This window comes from Hemiscyllium ocellatum, chromosome 9 (genome assembly GCF_020745735.1).
Source record: "Hemiscyllium ocellatum isolate sHemOce1 chromosome 9, sHemOce1.pat.X.cur, whole genome shotgun sequence".
In the NCBI taxonomy this organism is placed as follows: domain Eukaryota; kingdom Metazoa; phylum Chordata; class Chondrichthyes; order Orectolobiformes; family Hemiscylliidae; genus Hemiscyllium; species Hemiscyllium ocellatum.
The window spans coordinates 66,321,538-66,346,275 of record NC_083409.1 but is presented as its reverse complement, the minus strand read 5'-3'; the positions used below and the strand labels follow the sequence as shown (position 1 = coordinate 66,346,275).

General features: G+C 38.7%; 1 protein-coding gene across 3 annotated transcripts in view; it reads left to right on the top strand.

Moving 5' to 3' along the window:
• Positions 1 to 2,568: 2,568 nt before the first annotated feature.
• frem1b (Fras1 related extracellular matrix 1b) overlaps positions 2,569 to 24,738 on the top strand; it is a 192,311-nt gene continuing 170,141 nt past the window's right edge. For all 3 annotated transcript variants that reach the window (XM_060830422.1, XM_060830423.1, XM_060830424.1), the window contains exon 1: positions 2,569 to 2,668. The gene's annotated coding sequence lies outside the window, so the exon portion shown is untranslated. The remainder of the gene's footprint in view (positions 2,669 to 24,738) is intronic.

Sequence of the window (24,738 nt, the reverse complement as noted above, 5' to 3'; positions counted from 1 at the left end):
GAATGAAAATATCAATAATGTTAGCTTCCCCAGAAACATATTTCATAATTACACAGCAAAATTCAGTGACTCTCAAATTTTTGTATTGTTTACTTCAAAGCAATAAGTATTATTGACACACACCTCATTTATTAAATTTCCAACTGCTTTTCCATATTACTGCTGAAATCTGTAGTCCACATCATGGCAGAATTGATGTTTAATCTCACTACTCATCCATTCACTCATTAAACCCCTTGCCTAGATTTCACTCTGAGCAAGATCTACTTTGCTTGCTGAGTGATTTGCTGCTGTTAGGTTCAGCTGGTGGGTGAAATTATTTTGTAGCATGCTTGAAAGCTGCTGCTACAGAATTACCACTGGCAAGGATTACCATGGGCAGGCCTTTAAAACCAGCAATTTCTTTTCAGAAACATCAGAGAAAAGGCCAGATACAACATTGATCATTGCTATATTCCTTAATTACTTTTCCTTCAAAGGGTATTATCAATGGGTGAATAGTTACAGAGAAGGATTTGAAACACTGTTGGCTAGCTTTAACTGCAATTTTTAAAATAATTATTTGAATAATTATAGTGAAATTGTGATGATTGCTAATGATGCCCAGGTTTTTCTGGGCTCTTTCATCAAATCAAGCAAATGGAGAATATTTTAAAGTGGTCATGAAAATGTCCAATCTTTATGATGGAGAATGAAGCAATGTATAGTGGGTAGAAACTTTTTTTTAAAAGAAACACATATATTCTGTTCTGGTGGAGCTAGCTAGAGGATTGTAATATTCCTATCAGACATGATCTTTGCCAATCATTGCCAAGCTTTTACATTCCAACTCCATTAGAGCTGAGCTCTAATCTTTCTTCTTTCTTTCTTCTTTTCAGGCTTTCAGACTCTCCCATAACAACTGTCATCCATCCCATTCCTGTAGGACCCTGACTGGGGTTCCTGTTGCAGGCCTTCCTGCCCTGGTTAGTCTGTCAGTTTAACGAACTGATGAAAGGGAAATGGGAGAAAAACATTTTAGTAACAAATCCTTCCGTTTAATTCACAGGCTGCCCACGTCCTTGGAACTTCTGCAGTTTCTCTCTCACTGCCGTTTTTCCATGCATGCTTCCTGTCTCTAACAACCATTCCTCCCTGTATTTCTCTTGTCGAATAACTGTCACTAAGGTTAATCACCAAAAAAAGTGGTAAAATGACCAATGTAGCTGCCACCGTGTATCCAGAATAAAATGTAAACTCCTTTTGATACTGGTCAAGCCAAGTTAACATAGAACATAGAACATTACAGCGCAGTATAGGCCCTTCGGCCCTCGATGTTGCGCCGACCAGTCATACCAATCTGAAACCCATCTAACCTACATTATTCCATGTATGTCCATATGCTTGTCCAATGACAACTTAAATGTACCTAAAGTTGGTGAATCTACTACCGTTGCAGGCAAAGCATTCCATACCCTTACTACTCTCTAAGTTAAGAAACTACCTCTGACACCTGTCGTATATCTATCACCCCTCAATTTAAAGTTATGCCCCCTTGTGCTCACCATCACCATACTTGGAAAAAGGATCTCCCTGTCCACCCTACCAAACCCTCTGATTTTCGTATATGTCTTTATTAAGATGTTCTTATGAGCACATAAAAAAGACCAAAGCATGAGTTGGCTCCAAAGGCAGTACTGAACCACTGAGATAATTTAATTTATATCTGAATGTTCTAGTGGGAGGTCTGTAGCTTCTTTCTATATCTGGCGATTTGATTTTCTCATGTTCATTTATTGTGATTTTATGGAAAAAAATCATTATTTGGGTTATTTTGTGGTTAACCTTTTGGAATAGGTATATGTCCTATATGGATTAAGAACAGCATGAATGAATACAACGTTAATGCAACCAGTAAACTGTACTATTTCAAATCCTACTTTTACAAATCCCCCATCCTATCCTTTTTTAACATTCTTTTTTTCTTTCCAGTCAGAATACATAAATAAATAGATTTTAAAAGCATTTATTAATGCAATTATGTACTGTTCAGTTCTGTAAAGATCCAACTGTAAGTGAGTGTTATATTGTCTGGTTTATTTGTGATTGTGTATATAATTACATTTATGGTGGAACAGAACAGCTGGAAATTTAAAAAAAAGACTCAGACTAATTCACTGCCTTGTTTGCCTGGGGGGTCACTGTTTCTGGCTACTGACTGTTTATTTAACCCTATAACTTTGTGGTTAATGGCCCAGGAGGGATTGGGCATGTCATTATTTAATGACCATGGAACCTGTAATCCAGGCCACAGATTCATTACTGCACACACTTTTTGTAGTCTAGAATGCGTATCTAATAGCAACCAATGCCTTTTTCTATTTTCTGACTCGGAATCCATTTGGGGAGTTGGGAATTTCCATCCCATAGAATCAGTAACATCTGTGTGTGGGAATTCTGCAAGGAGTATTACACACAAAAAAATCCTTGTTTTAGCACTCTTTCCTCTTGCCCTCAAAATTATGTACTGAGAGGCATTTCTAAGGGCCTTCCTGTTAAAACGCACTTGATTATATCAGAAGAAAGAAAATAAAGGATATTGTTAAGGAGGCCTACTAAAGTTGCTAGAACTATTCCTTTTTTTGCAGTTTGGAACAATAATAGGAAACCACAAGGAAGTACACCACAGGTATGTCTTCAACATTCCTCTTGGCAATGATTTGTTATATTCTCTGCTCATTCCAAAACAACTTTGATGTATTAAAAGCTGGTGTCGAGTTCAGTGAATGAATATAACACACATGGCAAATAATGCCATGAACTATTTGAAATGATTCAACACTTATCCATTTGTTGCTCTGACAGGCTTTAAAATAATTTGGCTGGGGTTCAGTAATAATCAGACTGTGGATTTTGATATCACTGTACGTTTGTTTTTTCGGATGAATTTTAATCTTTTTGTAAATTAATACCACCTCATTCTTGTAAATGCTGTTTTAGTTTGTGTCAGCAGATCAGAAAACGTTGTTAAACAACATAAGTTCTAAATTATGGAAATCTTATGGACAATCAATTGTATTCAGCTGGATTAATTATAGCCAGATCTGTGTATTTTATTGCCAGGTCAACTGACATTACAAATTAACAAACAATCATAGTTTCTCTTCAGAGTTTTTGTCAGAAAATTGCTTTGTGGTAAAAACTAATGTGAATTTAGTTGCACAAATACTTGTCAGGATAGCGAGTTTGAAAATGTGTTTAGTTTGAGACTGTGGAATGTAATGAATTTACTGAGCACTCTTCACAAGACTTGCTTGACATCTGTTTCACTGAAATGAGCCAGGGCAGAAACTGCTTAAAAGCTGAAAATGATTTTAAAACTTACATCAATTTAACAAAGGAGATTGAAATTGCATCAATGTTGTGGCATTTACTTCTAAATTTATTTCTAAAGATGCAACGTTTAGAAACCTTTTGAATGAATGAACTTTTAATTTTCTCAACTAATTTATTCCAAAACAGCTTTTTTATTTTTATTATCTTTCTTTCTTAAACTTAATCTGGGATAGATTAAATATTATAATATATTTACCTGATTAACCTCTTAGTTTATGCAGTAATATTTTGAAAAGCCAATGACCTGTTTAACACACAGTATACTTTACTGTCAGTCACTTATCTTTTTTAACCCGTCATGGCAATTAACGATAAATTTGCAGTTAGTAACAACCAGAATAGGCTACTCAGCCAGTCTATCATGCTCTGCCATTCGATAGGATAAAGGCTGATCATCCATTTCAGTACCTTTTTCCAATTATATCCCCACATTCCCTTATGTCATTGGTATTCAAAAATATGTCACATTTAAATGTACTTAATGGCTGAGCTTTCACAGACCTCTGGGGTTGAAAAATCCAAAGATTCACAACCCTGTAGGTATAAAATTTTCACCTCATCTTGGTCTTGAATGTTTTCCAACCTTATGATGAAATTGTGTTGTCTGGTTCTACAATGACAAAGGACATCTACCCATCTATCTTGCTTAATCTCAGCTGATGGTGATACTGGACAGGTCAGATCCCAGAATGATACCTGGCTTGTTAGATTGTATGTTTAATTTTTGCAGTTGGTTAGTGGAATGGTTAGTCACTGAAATATTTTTATATGAGGCTGCTGGTGTTCTTTGAGTTCAAAACGTAAGTTTATTATAAAATGAAAATAGATAAATTAATGAAAATATGTATGTAGAAGACAGTTATACAAGGAGAAACTTTTGTTTTCTGAACCGAACTCTAGGTTCTTCAGAACTAAAACTGAGTCTTCTGCTCTGAATTTAAAACCAAACTAATTGTCTTGATGTGTTTACTTTACTTATCATAAGCTCAACAGTATTTCTATCCATTAACATTACAGGATTCTCTCAGGCAGTTTTTTGCAATTACTTGCTTACTTGGAACTAATGTATTTATGTCATAGGCCAAAAGCCTTTCTGACATGCATTTTAGAAAAAAAACAGCCTTTGCAGAACTGACCTGCAACCAGCTGCCCCTATTTTGAAAACCAATTCCAAATAGAATATGTGTTTCACATTTCATCACAATCCATAACACCATTCAAAACTAGGAGCAGGAGTAAGCCATACTGTCCCCATTAGCCTACTCCACAATTCAGTAAGATCATGGCTGATCTAATATTCCTCATATCCACTTTACTTCATTTTCCCGATAAACCTTGATTCCTCAACTGATCACAAATTTATCTAACTCAACCTTAAATGTACAAAAGGACTCTGCACCCATTTAATTGTCCCTTAAAGTGCTTTGTAAGTTTCAATGAAATCACCCTTTCATTCTCCAAAACAAGAGAATGCAGACCTAGTTTTTCCAATGTCTTTTCATAGGCTGATCCCACCATTCCAGAACACGCCTGACCTTTTGCTGCACTCCCTCAATACTCATAATATTCTTCCCAAGGTAATGGGAGCAAAAACAGCAGCCTAATTACCTGGTGTGGTTAGAATTAGGATTAGCAATAGGGTTTCCTTTTTTTCACTTTCCAGCACCCCTCCTCCCCACCCTGGTTGTTTGCAACAATGTTATTTTATGAAAGATCTCTTTCCTTGTGGATACCTTTCTCCCAGACCAAACTTTACTGATGTTTTTAAAGGAGCTAAGTCAAGCAGACTATCTTCAGTTAGCAACGATTTCACTCATTATTAAACATGGGAAGAATTAATAACACAACTCACATGCACATATTAGAAATAAGAATGAGGCCAAAAAGATAAAAGTTTAAAAAACAGATGTAGCGATCAGTCCCTGAATTGTTGACAAAGAGCAGATGGTTGAATATTGTGACTGGTGCATTGGAGGGTACTGGCAATGCTGACATTCACGTTGAACAGCGAGTTTCACAATCCTTAGTTTTGCAGATTAGTTGAGATTCTGTAGTTCTGATTCCTTCCAACTATGATTGAATTCCAGAATTCAGGATAAGAGAGAATCTTTATGCTGTCCTGTTTTCCCTTTGCTTGGCAGTAAAGGTAGATGATTTCTAGCACTGAGGGTGATCCAGTTTTTATCTGCAACACAGGAGTAACAAGGGGATCATTGATATTCATTGATTTGATTTAATGTCACATGTGTGCATGTACAGTGAGAAGTTTTGTATGCGAGCATGCACAGGCAGATCATGGTAAGCAAGGACATACTGATCACAGGGTGAAATAGAACTTGGACAGAGTAAGGCATACAGGTTACACCACACAGAATGTGCGCTGGGCAAGATCAATATTATTCTTTGACTATAACCTTCACTGCATGTTAACACTCAAACACGAGAACGTTCAGTTCCGCTAATACTTTCAGTAGAGTTTCAAATTGCTTTTTAACCAAATCTTGTGTATTCTTCAAGGTGAAAAATAGAAAATGTGTTTGCAGTTGGGTCATAATCCATCGATTGTTGCTTGCTGTTTTACAAGAGGTCGTCAGCCCCTTGCTATATTTATAGTCAGCAAAGATTATAATTCAGTCTTTTTTTTGACTCACCTCTTTTTTTCCTTTAGAAGGCTGGTGTTTGAAATTTCATTCAGAGTTGTGCGGGTTCTGTGCATGTCTCACTTCAGACAGCCACTTAATATATATCTGTAGCTGCCTTTTTTCATATGTGCCCTCTCTTTAAAAAAAGCACATTTGCTATTTCAAATTATAAATGTACGCAATACTTTGGGGTTCTGACCCATGGTCATGCGAACTATTCTGTTTAAAATTGAATGAATTGACTTTCTGTAATAATGTAAAATTCTATATATTATGGTCACTCACTCCCAAAGATTCTTTTATATCAAGATTAACTAGCTATATTTTGTTACATGATAGTAGATCCAGAATAGCCCATTCTTGTTGGTTCCTTAACATGCTCTGTAAGAATAAAATCATATGTAGCATTCTCCAGAAACTCACTTTCATAGCAATAGTGTTCATTAGACTTACTCAGTGTACATGTGGATTAAAGTTATTCATGATTACTGAAATACCAGGCTACATTCTTTTCTAATATCCTGATTAATATCATGCTCCATACTAAAATTACTGTTTGGTGGCCTACAAAAAACTCCAACCAATTCTTGCTGCCCCTTGTTACTTCTTATTTCTATCCAGACAGATTTCACATATTGTATGCTGATTTGAGATCAACTCTTACTAATGTATTGATCCCATCACTTACTATCAACGCAGCATACCTCCTTTCCCATTTTGCCTGTTTTTCGTAAATGAGGAATGTCTTGGAATATTCAATTTCCAGTCTGCACCCTGTAGCTGTGTTTTCATAATATCAATTAGATCATATCACATTGGTTAATATTGGATTGCATTGGAGCAAAAATTAGCAAACCAGGTCCACCCTTATTCATATGACTACAAATATATGCAATAAACATTGCTTTGTTGACCAATTATTTTCGCTGTAGTAATTCTTTTAAAGAGAGCCCATTCCATCGTATTCATAAAATCTGACTTTCAAATTATTATGTGAAAGTTTTATTTCTTCTTTATAAGTTCTCTGCCTGAAGGCATGTCTGATCCATAGCACCACAATTTTCACCGTGGGTAGGGTAAGGAGGTAGGTCCTGAGTTCACACCATCTGGAATAGGGATCAAACTCTGTGCTATTGGCACTAATCTGATCCACACCAGCTATCTGGCCAACCAAAGCAACCTGCCAAGCATTTTGAGCATTTTCCATGCATGTTGTAGCCTGAAGGTACAGTAGTGATGGTAAAGGGTCCAGCTCTTTCTATCATATAGACGATAGTAATCTCTCCTACTGCCACTGACAAATGTTGAAGAGATTTATAACTTTCTCATGAACTTGTTTGGGAATGTTATTAATACTCCTTCCCTGGCCATTAAGTCCTGGAGTGGGAATTGAATCTGGACATCTGGCATGGGGACAGGAACTCTATCCACCAAACCACAAAATCTTTCAAGTATAATTTAGGAAACTGCTCATATGTTCCAAATATCCCAAAATGCTTTGCAGCCAGAGGTACTTTGTAAGTTAAATTAAAACCACAGACATTGAAGATCTGAAACAAAAGTAGAAAATGCCAGAGAAACACAGCAGGTCTGGCAGCATCTGTAAAGAGATAAATGGAGTCCAGTGACCATTAGACAGTGAAAGCAGCTGGGAAATGGTGGTATTTATGCTGATGAGGAGTTAGTGAGGTTTGGGGGTGAGAGTGGTAAGGAGTGGGCAGAATACATGGAGGTGTTGCTGAGACAGTGAAAGACAAAAAGGAGAGGCAAACTAAAGGATTGGTGATAAGCCAAGAAGGAGATAAATGGTGAATCAGTACTAACAAGAAATTTGAGCAGTTGAAAATGTGTCGACTTTGCAGGGCGTACCCTTCCGAACAGGTCTGGGGATGTGGGGGTGGATTAAAAAATGTTCCAGTTCTGAAATTGTTAAACTTAGTGTCAAATTCTGAGAGTTGGAACGTACCTAGGTGGAAGATGATGCGTAACTTCTCCAGCTTGCATTGAGGGAATATAGAATCCCTATAGTTTGGAAACATGCCCTTGGGCCCAACAAGTCCACACCCAGCCTCCAAAGAGTAACACACCCATTCTCCTACCCTATATTTCCCCCTGACTAATACATCTAACCTACACATCCCTGAACAGTATGGGCAATTTAGCCTGGCCAATTCACCTAACCTGCATATGCTTGGATTGTGGGAAGAAACCCATATAGACACACAGAGAACATGCAAACTCCACAAGTCAGCCAAGGCTGGAATCAAACCCAGGTCCCTGGCACTATCATAGAGATATACAGCATGGAAACAGACCCTTCGGTTCAACCCATCCATGCCGACCAGATATCCCAACCTAATCTAGTCCCACCTGCCAGCACCTGGCCCATATCCCTCCAAACCCTTCCTATTCATATATGCCTTTTAAATGTTGCAATTGTACCAGTCTCCACCACATCCTCTGGCAGCTCAATCCATACATGCACCACGATCTGCATGAAAAAGTTGCCCCTTAGGTCTCTTTTATATCTTTCCCCTAAACCTATGCCCTCTTTCACCCTAAACCTATGCCCTCTAGTTCTGAACTCCCCAACCCCAGGGAAAAGACTGTCTATTTATCCTATCCTATCCTATCCATGCCACTCATAATTTTGTAAACCTCTATAAGGTCACCCCTCAGCCTCCGACACTCCAGGGAAAACAGCCCCAGCCTGTTCAGCCTCTCCCTGTAGCTCAAATCCTCCAACCCTGGCAACATCCTTGTAAATCTTTTCTGAACCCTTTCAAGTTTCACATCTTTCTGATAGGACGGAGACCAGAATTGCATGCAATATTCCAACAGTGGCCTAACCAATGTCCTGTATAGCCACAACATGACCTCCCAACTCCTGTACTCAATACTCTGACCAATAAAGGAAAGCATACCAAATGCCTTCTTCACTATCCTATCTACCTGCGACTCCACTTTCAAAGAGCTAGACAGCAGTGCTAACCACTGAGCCACCATGCTACCTGACATAGTGGTGTATTGGAGTAGCACACAAGTGGAAGTTTGGGGTCATTTTTACAGACAGAAACTGCCATATTATCATTTTTACCATTACCATTTCTTTCTCAGGCCTCTGTTGCAATACTCCAGTGAAGCTCAATACAAGCTGCAGTGTTATTGTTATTGAGTTAATAGCATATGGATGTATCTATACCACAAAGATGTATGGTTCAAGAAGGCAGCTCACCATCTCAAGACCAACTATGGGCCAATAAATGCTGGCACTCAAAGCAAAGTTGGCTTCACTTTCAACAGTCCGTGCATAAATTTCAAACATTGTCTTTAAGTCATAGAAGTCTTTTAATGTTACTTGGATGTGTAACTTTTGGTACTAACTCAATCCTAGGCTGATGTTCTTTCTCTGGGGTGTGTCATTCCTGTGGCAGAAGCTGCTGCTGTGGTAAATATTGTTGCTAATCCATAACTGGTACTTGTAATGAAATCACTCCTGAAAAATTCAGCTCAATGATCTGATCATGTGTACTTACATCAACAAATAGTGTCTGAAATTTGTTGGTTCAATGTCTTACTACTGCTTTGAAGATATTTGAAGAGATGCTACATTAATGTGGAACCATGTTTGGATGAAACATTTAACAGTTGATTTAATGGGTCCCATGGCAATATTTGGAAAAGCTGTGAGTTTTTTTATTAACTCGTGGGTGTCATTAGTTGGCCCGTATTTATTGCCCATCCTTCGTTGCCCTTGAGAAGGTAGTGGTGAGCTGCCTTCTTGAACTGCTGCAGTTCACATGATGTAGGGGGATTCACAATGCCCCCACAGAGGGAATTCCAGGATTTTCAGCCAGCGACATTGAAAAAAAAATAATATATTTGAAAGTTGAAATGGTGAGTGGATTGGAGAGGAACTTGCAGGTGATCTGCTGCTCTTGCCTTTTAGGTGGAAACGGTTGTGGGTTTGGAAGGTCCTGTCGAAGGATCTTTGGTGAATTTCTGAAATGCATCTCATAGATAGTATACACTGCTGTTGCTGTGCTTTGCTGGTGGAGGGAGTGGATGCTTGTGGATGTGGTGCCAATTAAGCGGGCTGCTTTGTCCTGGATGATGTCAGCTTCTAGAGTGTTGTTGGAGCTGCACTCATTCAAGAAAGTGAGAAATATTCTCCTGAATGTTACCATGTAGATAGTGGACAGGCTTTGGAGAGTCAGAAGTTGAGTTACTTATTGGAGGAGTCCTAGCTTCTCTTGTAGCCGCTGTATGTATATAGCCAGTCCAGTTGAATTTCAGGTCAATGGTGTAACTCCCAGGATATAGGTAGTAGTGGATTCATTGGTGGTAATAGCATTGAATGCCATGGGGGGATGTGTGGTTGTCTCTTATTGGAGATAGGCATTTGTATAGTACAAATGCTACTGGAGTTAATAAATTGTTTAGTAATGAATAATAATTTTTTTCATGGCCATTTATACTGTGTAATTTGCATAATTTGGAACTGCAAATGATAGTGCATATTTTTCGGAGAGGTATGTTTGGAGAAATGCAATTGCATTGTAGTTGACTAGCTGGCCTGCTGTAGTCACTTGACCTCTACCTCTGTTGTAAGTGGAATGTGCAGCCTGTGGGATTCATTAAATGCACATTATTTGAAACAATGCTTATGCTGGAAAAAGCCAATAGAATCACAAAATAAATTAGGCAGCAATTGTACTAATAATTAAATGGATAAATTGCTTCCATACTCCCTTCACTTGTTTTCAAACTGTTGACTGCCAATTTGCCAATGACTAATATTGTGTCCAATTTCCCATGTTACTTGTGCATCAAATAGTTTGGTTGGAAATATGTCCTTGGGGTCTTTTGGGCATCTGCAGAGCTAACCACACCTAATATGCTGAAAGCGATTGGGGGCATTAAGAATTACCAGCTCTGAATAACTGAGTGATAGATTCACAAGACAGTTAAACCCCCAGCTCTTCATCATTTCTGTCCCCGTCTTCAGTCTTCAAGATAATGATGCTTTTTTTTACTTTACAAGGAATTCCTTTGTGAAACCTACTTGATTGTGTTCATCTATAATATAGAATTATCCCAGCTTCACAACATCTTCTGGATGATTGCATTTGTTACTTGACTCCATCTTGCTCCAGAGATATATTTGTGAATATACTTCTTCCTGGTAGGACCTGTATTACCCTGCGTACAATTAATATGGCTCTGCACTAGAGGAAAAAGTCTTACACTTGGAAGATGCTTCCCCCTCTCATTCATGTTTTGCTGTACATCATGATTTTTGATTAACACCTTTAATGTCTCCATTTTATAATAGGAGAATCCTGCAGGAGTATTTTCCTGTAGCAATTTGATGAACCAGTTAAATCACTGAAAAAAAATGCATTCTCTTTTTTCTCTCAACTTCAATGCTTATAAGTGTCCATAATAAGATTTTAAGCATATAAACAATAGCATTATGAAATTAACCAATGAGTTATTGTTTTCTTACTTAATAAAGAAAACAATGAGCAGAATCTTTTGAGACACCCACCAGCAAAATAGTAATGAGGGAATGCATTACGACTAATGTTGGTGGAGGTGGGGTGGCTCTGTGGTCATTCATAACCTAGGGGTGGGGCTTCTGCCTGTCACTCAGGAGGAAGTGCTGATTTGGAAAGCAGTGCCAACAAGAAGAGTTGCTACTCTGCAGCCTAAGGGTGGTCTTATGATCTCAGATGATGGTACCACTGGACAAGTCAGATCCCAGAATGAAATCTGGCATTTTTAAAAAATTTTAGTTAACTTGCTGGTCGCTCATTGAAATAACTACAGATTTCTTTAACAATGAAACAGAAGTTTTAACAGGAGACGAAACAAAAAAGAACAATATATTTATAGAATAGAATTAATTACACCTTTCTTCCAAAAAAATTTTCAACCCATTTCCCAACACGATCCATTACAGAGCCTCACATCCAGAGAAATTGCTTCCCATATCAAAACTAAGTTCTACTACATTAGCCCTGTTTCTGTTCTGTGGATTGTCTTCTTGCACAATATTGAAAAAAACATGGTTACATTTTCTCAGCTTTTAATAACCTGCAGATTCTAAACATACACCCCTGGTCTGGAAGTTGCAAAATTAACTTTTCTACATAGGTAATTGTGTTTTTCCTGAACTATCCTGTATTGTTTTCTCAGAGAGAAACTATATTTTCTTCTAATGCTAGTCAAGTTTATTCTGAAATGCCCTAAACACTTCCAAGCTCTGCATTTCCTTAGCTAAATAAATCCTTGACTATTTGGAAATGAAAACATGCTAATGGCTTTCAGTGTTTACTCAACCTGTCATAAACAAATATAGTAAAAACAATTTTTCATGACCAGTCCAGGGGTTCCCAATCATCTATTCCCTGGCACATAATAGATTCGGTCATTTCAATGGAAGGGAAGTCTTACCAATGTTTATTTTTATGTTTATGTTTATTAAAAACAGGTAAAAATAGTAAATTTACTTCAACTGCAACTTATATCTAATTTTGAAGATCAAAGTAATGTTGGGGTGAATAAATAATTCCATGTTAGAAATGGCTTCCCAGCTTTGATTGAGCTGTGACAGTTACCAGCTACCTGCCCCAAGCCTTTGATAGCTTTGTCTCTGAATATAATCTTTTTCTCTCTCTTTGTCAATTTAATACAAACACATAAGTATGTGTACATTCACCCATTAAATTAAAACATAAAGCAGCTTTTGAAATTTGGCCTTTTTTCAAAATTATTTAAAGAAAAGCCTCTCAGCAGGAAGCTACTTGCCAAAGAAAAATGTCCCAATAGCAGAACTGATGTATCCTGCAAAATAAAATATACATCAAACCCAAATTAAGCTCATGGAGTCACAGCTCACAGTACAAATGTTACTGAGAAGTTCAGATCTTTGGGAGACCTTGAGTCAAGTGAGTAAAAACTTTAACAAGATATTAAAAGACACAAAACACGAATAAAAGTTTTGCAGGCTGAGAACATTTTTATAGCCTTATTTTGGATGCTAGAAATTTCATTATGAGGAGAAGTGGTATTGGATTTGCGGGAATCCACTGCACAGATTGTATTCATTGAGAGCTGAAATACTCAAACCATAAAATAGCAGCTGTCATTTGTCATAGAGTGATTGCTTAACATGGGGCGAAAAAAAAACACTCTAGACTACCACCTATTGGAGTAAGCAATACTGCAGGTTCTAACAAATATGTTCCGTGTACAATACTGTAATCCACGCTCTGCACTCTGCATTTAATTACTGTAGATATCAGTGTCTGTCAATCTGCACTATAACGCATCAAACAATCCATCAAAATGAAACTGAAGTCTTCCAGAGGAAAGTGAAATATTTTAATCTCCTGTCTGTGGCAGAAAATTTCAAAGATTAAAGATCCTCAGGGTTTTTTTGTCACCTCCAGCTTAAGTGAAAAACCCCTTATTTTGAAAATGTTCCCCCAAGTTCTATATTTGTCGATGGGAGGAAGTATCCCAATTGCTGTGAGTCAGTTGATTCTTTGATGTAGGTTGATTGTTTGACACCCAAGAAAGAGTTTGAAAAATTATCCTTTCTGCAAAATGCAAACACCAACAAAAGTAAAATGCATCAATTTGCTCCTGAATGTACTTACATCTGAAAGACTGCTTAAAAATGGTCAAGGATGGGAAACGTTGCCAGTGATGCCTTCCTCCATCTCATCAAAGGATGAAAGAATGTGTAACTGAGTGTTTCCATGTTCAATGAATTGCGGCATCTCAAGAAGGCAGCTCACATCCAAAAGGGATGGGCAATAAATGCTGAAATAGTAAGCAAGCCCATAGACCCTGAATGAACTATAAATACCAAAATAAAATTAATAAGTTACAAGTGTATTCTCTCAAAAATTGTAAAAATTAGCTCATGAGCATGACTTCTGAAATATTTTGCTTGAAGCTATCTGTTTCAATTCTCAATTATTTCTTTCATTCTTCTCTTGTTATTGTGCCTCTTCTTCAATTCATGAACTAATATGAATTAGTTCATATTCCTTTTTGACAATTCCTTTTTGAAAATCTCTATTTGCTTAAGGAGGGATGTCTTTGAATTGATTGTAGTTCAGGGAAGGTGCACTAAGTTGATTCCTGAAAGGAAGGCCTTGTCTTATGGTGGAAAGTTGGGCAGGTTTATCCTATAATTATTGGAGTTTAGATGAATAAGGGTTAATCTTATTGAATCATGCAAGATTCCCAGGGACTTTAAAACGACAAATGCTGAGCTGGTACTTCCTCCCATCAACGAATATAGAACTTGGGGGCACATTTTCAAAATAAGGGGTTTTTCACTTAAGATGGAGGTGACAAAAAAGCCCTGAGGATCTTTAATCTTTGAAATTTTCTGCCACAGTCAGCAACAGAGACTAGGCCAATGAACATCTTCAAGGCTATTAGGTAAGATCTTGATCTATAAGAGAGTCAACAGATCAGTCAACTGGATGAATACAAATTATTTCTGAGAAGTCAGTATAGTTTTTAAAAAATGGATCCTGTTTAACTAGCTTGATGAGGTAAGTTAACTTGTTGATGAGGGAAATTATATTGATGTGATGTGTATGAACTTCCAAAATGCATTTGATTACAGGCCACACCATATGCTTGTTACTAAAGCTGAAGAACTTTCAATAAAAAAGACAATGGGACACAGATACAGAGTTGACCAAATGACCAGAAACAGAGAGTCATGTTGACTAATTACTTTGCAGATGGAAGCAAGTGGGGTTCCTGGGGGTTAATACAAGGAACACTGCTTTTTTGATGTATGTCAATGACTTAGGTGTGCAGAGCATAGTTTTAAAAATTTACAGGAAATACTAAACTTGAAAGTATTGTAGACTGTAAGGCGAATAGTGATAAATTTCCAAGGGATCTAGATAAATTTTTAGAATGGGAAGTCATATAGCATTTGAATTTTATGTAGACAAATGAGAAGTGGTGTAATTTTATACATGATTTGGAGATGCCGGTGTTGGACTGGGGTGTACAAAGTTGAAAATCACACAACACCAGGTTATAGTCCAACAGATTTAATTGGAAGCACACTAGCATTCGGGATGACGCTCCAAAAGCTAGTATGCTTCCAATTAAACCTGTTGGACTATAACCTGGTGTTGTGTGATTTGTAACTTTGTAATTTTATAGGTGGAGAACATGAAGTAAAGTAAAAGGCACAATTTTAGATGGTAAGGGCAGATTGTGCAAGAACAAAGGGAACTGGGGATGTATGCACATAATGGCTGAGGGTGGTAGAGCAACTTGAGAAAGTGATTAAAAAGACAAACAGAAATCTGGGTATTATAAATCTAGGCATTGGTTCCAAAACAAAGGAAATACGATAGATCTTTATAAAACATTGGTTTGGCTTCAACCAATGAATTGTGGGCACTGTTCTTTAGAAAGGATGCAAAACTATAAGGGAAGTCATTAGAAAGAGTGACAAATTTGGTCGCAAAAATGAAAGATTTCACTTATGTGGATGGTTTGGAAGAGCTGCGATTGCCCTACTTAGGCTGTGACCATGGACACAAGCATTCAAAATCATGAAAGGACTGGAGAATTAGGATGTTGTCCACACTGACATCAGGGTTGTGAAACAAAGGGCACCAGTTTAAGATGATTGACAAGACAACTAATGGTGACGAGGATTTTTTTTTAAATGAGGTAAGCGGTTAGGGTCTAGAATGCTCTGTTTCAGAGTGTAGCGAGGCAGTTAGGTTCAGAGTTAAGACTTAAGCATTCAAAGGGGAATTGGATTACTGGCTAAAGAGGAAAAAATACAACATTACTGGGAATGGACAGGATCAAGCTGAATTACTCCTTCAGAATCCAACACAGATGTGATAATCTGAATAAACCACTTCTGTGTAAACATCATTCAATGATTCTAAGTATCCCCACAATTTTTCATTCCTGCCATTCCTTAAAATTTTCTGTCTTCCTATTTTCTCCCTTCTATTTAACCTGTATTCCTTGTTTGCCTTTTCTCTTACCATTTTCTCTTTTTCACTTGTTCACTTTCTGATTTGTTTCTTTATTTTTTCATTCCCCTGTTGTATTTCAGCTATTCTTTTTTTTCATTTTTATCACATAATTATCAAATATAAGTTCTCTCCTGCATTCTAACCTGAATTGGGAAAGAACACAGTGGAGAATGTCCTAAAATTCCAGCAGAAGAAACTATAATGCACATTATTTCTCCACGTATTGCATTAGAATGGTCATAGTTGTGCCAGCGGATTTTTCTTGATCTCACATTTCAATACACTTACTGCTGCTGTCCAGAGCCTTATGATAAATAATTGACAGTGACATTTATTATTCAATTCTTTGCTGAGCTCCAATTAAGTTGACAGTTTAATAACTGAATATTGGATTAAAAATGAAAGAATCATAAATTATTCCATAATATTATGATGCCAGCTGAGCATGTATTACTGAGCATGTCAGATTCCAGACTGAAACTTGTCCTGTTAGATAAAAGTTTGATTTGTTTTAGTTTCAACAAAGGGCAATCATGCTGAAACATAAACACACAATATCATAGATTTTGATTTAACGATAAAACATATTTATTAACAAAAGAAATGAAGACAAAATAAAATGAAGGATAAATAAAACTAACTATTTATAACAAAAATGCAAAGGTTTTAAACATAGTAAATGTAAAATATTTTCAGGAGGGGGAATTGTAGGTGGTGTTTTTCCCCATACATCTGCTGTCATACAGGTCACAGGTTTGGGAGATGCTGTCAAAGGAGTCTTAATGAGTCGCCGTAGTGCATCTTGTAGATTGTACACGCTGCTACCACTGTGCATCAGTGGTGAAGAGAAATTAATGTTCAAGTTGGTGAATGGGTGCCAATCAAGTGAGTGACTTTTCATTGGATGACGTTAAACTTCTCAAGTGTTGTTGGAGCTGAACCTACCCATGCCATTGTCCATCCAGGTGGCTGGGGCCATGGATTTGAAAGCTGTAGTCAAAGGATCCTTAGTGGTTTCCTGCCATGTTCCTTATAGATGGTATGCATTGCTGCTACTGTGTGGTTCATGATGACACTATTCGTTTGGGGGTGAGGATGTAAATATTGGCATGCCAATGGGCTGCTTTCAGCTGGGTGCTGTCCTGCTTCTTGAATGTTGTTGGAGCTGCACTCATTCAGGCTTTTAGGGAGTGTTCCATCAGACACTTCAGTCTGGCAAATAGCATAGAAGAGACAGTTTCTAGTGTCTCTAGTCTCTGATCTACTTTTGTAACCATAGTATTTGCAAGGTTGCTTCAGTTCAATTTCTGTACAATAATAACACACCAAGATTATGATCGTGGGGGGATTCATCGATAGTAATGCAGCTGTACATTCAAGGATGATAGTTAGGTTCTTTCTTGTTGGAGGTAATAATTCACTGGTACTTGTGTGCATGATTGCTACTTGACAATTATTAGCTCAAGCCTGGATATTCATTCAAGTCTTGCTGCATATGAACATGTTTGGTTCAGTATCTGAGGAGTGCTGAGAATTGTGCACACATTGGTGAACATCCCCACTTCTGACCTTGTGATAGAGGAAAGGCCATTAGTGAAGCAGCTGAAATGGTTAGATCTAGAACTCTACCTTGAGGAACTCCTCCAGAGATGTCCTGGGACTGAGATGACTGACCTCCAACAAACATAATCATCTTCCTTTGTACTAGGTCACAATATGTATGGACAGCAGGTGATTCCTTCCCCAGAAGTCTCAAAGTTGGTCATGGAAATTGACTCATGAAGGTGACTAATTAAAGATAAGGTCTCACACAGTAAATAGAATAGAAGGAAATGGTGAGGAGCTGCTCTCCAATCAAAGGCTGGTTTTCTCTCATTCTGAAAGCTTCAGTAGTGAGTCTATTAGCAGCAATCCTGGAAAAGGAACAATGTGAGGAGATTGGACAGCATCACTGGGAAGACCAGAGGCTGAGAGACAGCAGCCAGGACCAGTGGTTGAGAGCTGGGGTGAGGGTGGAAGTTTGGGATGCTGCTAAGAGCAGGAAAGACCATTGGCAAGGATGCTGCATGGTCCTTTTCCAAGGCTGGAAAGGCCTTTTCCTGGGTGTACACCCCTCAGTTGTGGCATAGTCCAGAAGCGTTCAGGATGGGAGAATCAGACAGTTGAACAAGTGTTTGGGGAGAGAGAAGAAGGATTAAGTAAGGAGAAAAGACGCTCTAAGGGGAGATAGGAGAAGGGGCTGTAAGAGTGTGAGGGTTAATGCAGGATAGTAGAGGTGTGGAGTGGAAGAAAAGGCTGCAAGAATGATATGGATGAAGAGGGAAACTGTAAAGGATGGAGAATAGTTTCAAATCTGTTTAAACCAAAATGGATACTCAGCTAAGTAAATCAAAAAATCCAAGAACTCTTCAAACCTGAGTTTACGAATTCCCTGCAATTAGATGTGTAAGTACAATACATGGTGAAATGTAAGTATTAGGGATTATCATTAACACAGTTGATTATTAAATTTAAATTTCAGATTGTGATCTGAGATACTGTGAATAGACTTGTAACTGTTGGTTAAAATATTACAACATTGTACATGTATAATAGAAACATATTAGCTGAGACCAGGCCATTCTGTGGAAGACATGCGTTTTATATGCAGAGGTATATGTCAGTTATTGTTTACGTGTGTTTTTCAAAAGAAATACTTACAAGCCAAAAGATGGCTGTGGATGTAAATTCAATAAAACCCCTGAGAGGAATGATGGCATATAGATACATGATTTGGAGATGCCGGTGTTGGACTGGGATGTACAAAGTTAAAAATCACACAACACCAAGTTATAGTCCAACAGGTTTAATTGGAAGCACACTAGCTTTCGGAGCAACACTCCTTCATCAGGTGATAGTGTAGGGCTCGATCATAACACAGAATTTATAGCAAAAATTTATAGTGTGATGTAACTGAAATTATACATTGAAAAATTGATTGTCTGTTAAGCCTTTCATTTGTTAGAATACAGTGATAATTTCACTTCTTTCATGTGTAAATCACAAAACCTTTTTTTTAAAGTTGCATTCTCGGGTTAGCTGTTAACAATGGTGATAGCAGACAATATGTTGAAGGTGTTCGCCCCCTGTGTTCTCTGTCTATGCCATGATGGTTAGATTGATTCTAATCTAAAAAGTGAGATAACAGAGTTTTACATAAATTTATGCAGTTTTTGAACAAAGTGCAATGTAACTCTGCAAGTACAAATTCACCCCACAAAATATATGTGTGCATATGGGTCTTTGTCTGGGTGTGTGTGTCTGTCTGGGGTGGGGGTTGTGAGTGTGAGAAAGTGTGTCTGTGTGTCTGTGTATGTGTGTGTGTAGTGAGTGCAGAGTGTCTTTAGTCTGTGAGGGGGTGCATATGTGAGTGTGGGAGTGTGTGTGTCTAGAAAGGTGTGTGTGGGTGCCTGTGTGTGTGTCTGTGTGTACTTGTGTCCGTGTGTATGTGAGAGTGTGTGTGTGTAGGAATATCTGTGTGTGTGTGTAGTGCAATGGTGATCACCTGTAATGTGACATGAACCCAAGGTCCCGGTTGAGGCCCTCCCTATGGGTAACGAACGTAGCTATCAGCCTCTGCTCGGCCACTTTCCTCTGCTGCCTGTCCCGAAGTCCACCTTGGAGGATGGTCACCCAAAGGTCTGAGACTGAATGTCCTGGACCACCGAAGTGTTCCCCAACTGGGAGGAACCCTCCTGTCTGCTGATTGTTGTGTGGTGCCCATACATCTGTTGTCGTAGCCTTTGCTCGGTTTCCCCAATGTACCGTGCCTCCGGGCATCCTTGCCTGCAACATATAAGATAGACAACGTTGGCTGAGTCACATGAGTACCTGCCATGTACAAGGTGGGAGGTGCCTCCACGCGTAATAGTGGTATCTATGTCCACAATCTGACATGTCTTGCAGTGTCCACCGTGACAGGGTTGTATGGAGTTGTCCTGAGAGCTGGGCAGTTTGCTACGAACAATGATCTGTTTGAGGTTTGGTGGTTGTTTAAAGATAAGTATTGGAGGTGTGGGGAAGGTCTTGGTGAGGTGCTCATCCTCATTGATAATGTGTTGCAGGTCACGAAGAACATGGCATAATTTTTCAGCCCCTGCGAAGTACTGAACAATAGAGGGTACCCTGTCAGTTGCAGCACGTGTCTGTCTCCTGAGGAGGTCATTACAGTTCCTTGCTGTGGCACGTCGGAACTGGCTGTTGATGAGTTGAGCATTGTACCCCGTTCTTGTGAGGGCATCCTTGAGTACTTCCAGGTATCCATCACGTTCCTCCTCTTCTGAGCTGATCCGGTGTATGCTTAGGGCTTGTCCATAGGGGATGGCTGTTTTAATATGTTTTGGGTGGAAGCTGGAGAAGTGTAGCATTGTGAGGTTATCTGTTGGTTTACGGTACAGTGTGGTGCTGAGGTGTCCATCCTTGATGGAGATGCATGTGTCCAAGAATGAGACATATAGTTGAGAGTAGTCCATGGTGCTTCAGTTACATCACACTGTAAATTTTTGCTATAAATTCTGTGTTACGATCGAGCCCTCCATTATCACCTGATGAAGGAGCGTCGCTCCGAAAGCTAGTGTGCTTCCAATTAAACCTGTTGGACTATAACCTGGTGTTATGTGATTTTTAACTTTATAGATACATAGATTGTCAAGAAAACATTAGACAACACTTCAAAGGGAAAGATGCCATTAAAAAAACTGGATTGTGTTGCAGACTGCAGACATGATATGAGTTGAAAGGAAGGTTGTTATGGGTGAAAAGCATGTTTGTGTGTTTTACATTTCCAGGCATAGACAAGAAAGGAGGTTAAAAACCATCTGCAACCCCGTGTCTCTGTGTGCTAATGTGTTTGAGTGTGTGCGCTAGTATTGCTAACGTTTGGTCAAGTTCCACTGTGATAAAGTGTGCAGTGAAGGGACACAGCAGAGAAATTCCACTTGAGAGCTCCGTGTGAACAGATCAAATGAAATGAGATCTCCAATCGCTTAAAAACAGGTCAAATCAGCAGCAATGCAACTGGGAGAAACTGGATAAACTTCTTTTAGCTAATGCTGAACTAAGAATCTCTGAATAACTCCTGAACTGCCAAAGTGAGTGAGACCCGAATCATCCACTGTAACAGCTGTTAATGAGGTTAATTCTGCTTGTCTGTGATTCCAAAAACAGCATATGTAAACACAAACACAAATTAGTATGCGATATCATCACCTAGTAAATGAATTTGTGAGAATGAAAAGATAGCCTTTGAAAATAAATTTTAAAAAGAGTAGCCTCCAAAAATCAAAAATACGTTCTTGAAAAATCTTATACGGACCACTCAAAAACACAAAGGGATTTTTTTTTAACCCCTGGTGATAGGTATGAGTCTGTCCAGTGATGTGTTTTCCCATGAGTTCCATTGACTCCAATTTTGTTGGGGTTTCTTGATGTCATCTCTGAATTCCTCAAAAGAGAAATAAAATATGCCTTTCAGCCATACTCAGTGTAGTCAGAAGCTGGGCTTTTTCCAGTTTACAGCAACATTAACAGCAATTTATATAGGGGTGGAAGAGCAGAGCAGGTCAGACAGCATCGAAAGAGTAGGAAAGTCAACGTTCAAAGCTGAAACTATGCTGCCTCTTTGATGCTGTCTGACCTTTTTTGGTTTTCTAGCTTCACATCTATTGACTCTGACTTCCAGCATCCGTAGTCCTTACAGTCTCCTAATAACGACTTATGTTTCTGTAGCACCCCTAACGTAACAAAATATTCCTAGGTGTTTCCCAGGAACCTTATAAAATAGCCACTTAAGTGGATTAAGTCAGGTGACTGAATACATAGTCAAAGAGGTAAATGTTAATGAGTGCCTTGAAGGAGAAAATCGGGGGAGATGGATGGGGAGGTGTGGGCTGGAAATTCCACAGCTCACCAGCAAGGCAACCAAAGGCACTGCCAACAATGGCAGAGTCCGCGTGATTTAGAATGGAGAAGAAGCCAGATTAGAGGATGCAAATATTTTTGATGTCAAAGGATGTTGGAGGAGTTAGAGCTGAGAAAGGCCAAAGAGGGATTTAAAAATGTAGGTGGGAATTTTAAAATCAAGATGATGCTTGACCAGGATCCACGTACCTCATGGAGTGCAGAGTATTAGTGGAACAGAACTTGCTGCAAATTAAGACAAGTTCAGCAATTTGGATGACCTCAAGTTTACAGTGTAAAATGTTGAAGATCACTCAGGACTGCATTGGAATGATTACAATTTAAAGAAAGAGATTTTCAGTAGCAAATAAGTTGAGACAGGATGAAGTGAGGACATTAGATAGAGATAGAGATGGACATATCTTATTGATGACATGATTATGATTATGAAGTGAGTTGCTCAACATGGGATCAAACATGATACCAGAATTGCAAACAAACTGAGTATTGGAGAGGGATGGAGTGACAGCAAGGGCACAGAGTTTAGGGTGGGGACTGAAAATAATACTTCAGGTATCTCGATATTTCTCTGAAGGAAATGTTTGTCATCCATTATTGGATAAGGAGTGAGGGTAATTTAGTCACAAAGGATGCGTTGAGCGAGGTGATGGTGAGGTGGAGCTGGGTATCATTGTGTACATGTGTCAACTCATATTATGCTTTTGGATGGTGCTCCTGCCCCTCAGCTCCAACCTCTGCTCGTTCTCTTGAATATACATGTTGGCTCCACTTAAAAAAGAAGTTGCGAGATTTAAAAGTCTCAGTGGGAGATCATGAGCGAGGCATGTCTGCTGTTAGCCTGCAGTGGTAATCCCTTTACCAAGCCTTTTTGAATCAGATCTCTTTCAAGGTGGGCTTTGATCAAACTATTTGCTTTCTTTGTTCATCAGTCAGGAGTTTGCTTTCGATCTACTGACAGGCACATGAACAGCCAACCTCAGCTTTCAGTTGAATGGACCTGACAGCTGGACATCTGTTTGCAGAAAATGAAAAGCTGTTCTTTAAACATGACCTTTAGAGGTTAAGCTCACTCATCAACAGGAAGAATATGGTCAGTTTGGGAGCTGGTCAATAGAGAGTAACGAATAGCAACAATGTTTAGATTTATTGATATTGCAGGTTGTATAAATTATAATGATTACAATATTCTGTTTCTACTGCCTTCCCAGATGTTTATGCAGTGGGAACATAGCAGTAATTGAAATATTATTGTGAAGCAGACAAAAGAGACTAACAGCCCGCCTAACAGTCATTGTCAGACAGCAGAGGTAATTAGTTAAATGGCCTTGTTAAGACTACCTCTTTAATTGAAGTCGATGATTTCTTGCTGTCTGATTAAAGCCATTACATGTCTGGAAACTAATTATTCTTAATTCATTTAAATAGTAAAATGATAGCAACAGTGTACAATTGAATGGCAATGATGGAAAGGCCTGAAAAATGAGTACTTAATGATCTGTGTTTGTGAATTCAAAGCTTTTTTAAAAAGAATTTGGTGCAGTTTGATGACATTGTGCCATAATTAGTGTTATCTTTCTATGGTGATTAAACACACACCAAGTTCCTCATCAAAACATACCTAGCAAAAGCTAACAGTCCCTTAAAAGTAAGGCAGACCTCTGAAATGTCACCTTCATGAAATATGATGTGGAAGTGCAGTCAAGACCATCTGGTTTGCAAATGATAGAAAGTTAGACTGTCTCAATTTCAGCCACCTATTTGATGCCCAAGTCCAACTTGATTCAACATTTAAGAAGGCCTGTTGTTGGATGAATAGCTCACCCATCTAAATGAGCATGAGACTGTTTAAATATGTAGGGCCCGAACTGCAAACCTGAGGGAAATCACAAAAAAATCTGTTCTGTTGTACAAGAGTTCAATCAATTTAATCAGCAGTATTAATGTGACTGACTCAGTCGGTACTGGTAGCAGGGGCAGAGTACATAGAACATAGAACATAGAAAAATACAGCACAGTACAGGCCCTTCGGCCCTCGATGTTGCGCCGACCGAAGCCTACCTAACCTACATTAGCCCAATAACCTCCATATGCTTATCCAATGCCCGCTTGAATGACCATAAAGAGGGAGAGTCCACCACTGATACTGGCAGGGCATTCCATGAACTCACAACCCGCTGAGTAAAGAATCTACCCCTAACATCTGTCCTATACCAACCTCCCCTTAATTTAAAGCTGTGTCCCCTAGTAACAGCTGAATCCATGCGCGGAAAAAGGTTCTCACTGTCAACCCTATCTAAACCCCTAATCATCTTATACACCTCTATCAAATCTCCCCTAAACCTTCTTTTCTCCAATGAGAACAACCCCAAGTGCCTCAGCCTTTCCTCATACGATCTTCCTACCATGCCAGGCAACATCCTGGTAAACCTCCTCTGCACCCGTTCCAGTGCCTCCACATCCTTCCTATAGTATGGTGACCAAAACTGCACACAATACTCCAGATGAGGCCGCACCAGAGTCTTCTACAACTGCAACGTGACCTCATGACTCCGGAACTCAATTCCTCTACCAATAAAGCCCAGTACGCCATATGCCTTCTTTACAGCACTATTTACCTGGGTGGCAACTTTCAGAGATAGTTTATGAGTAGAACATAACTCACTGAATGCAACGATCCCTCCAGCTCTGTTCAATGGAGCAAAGTTTGAAGAACT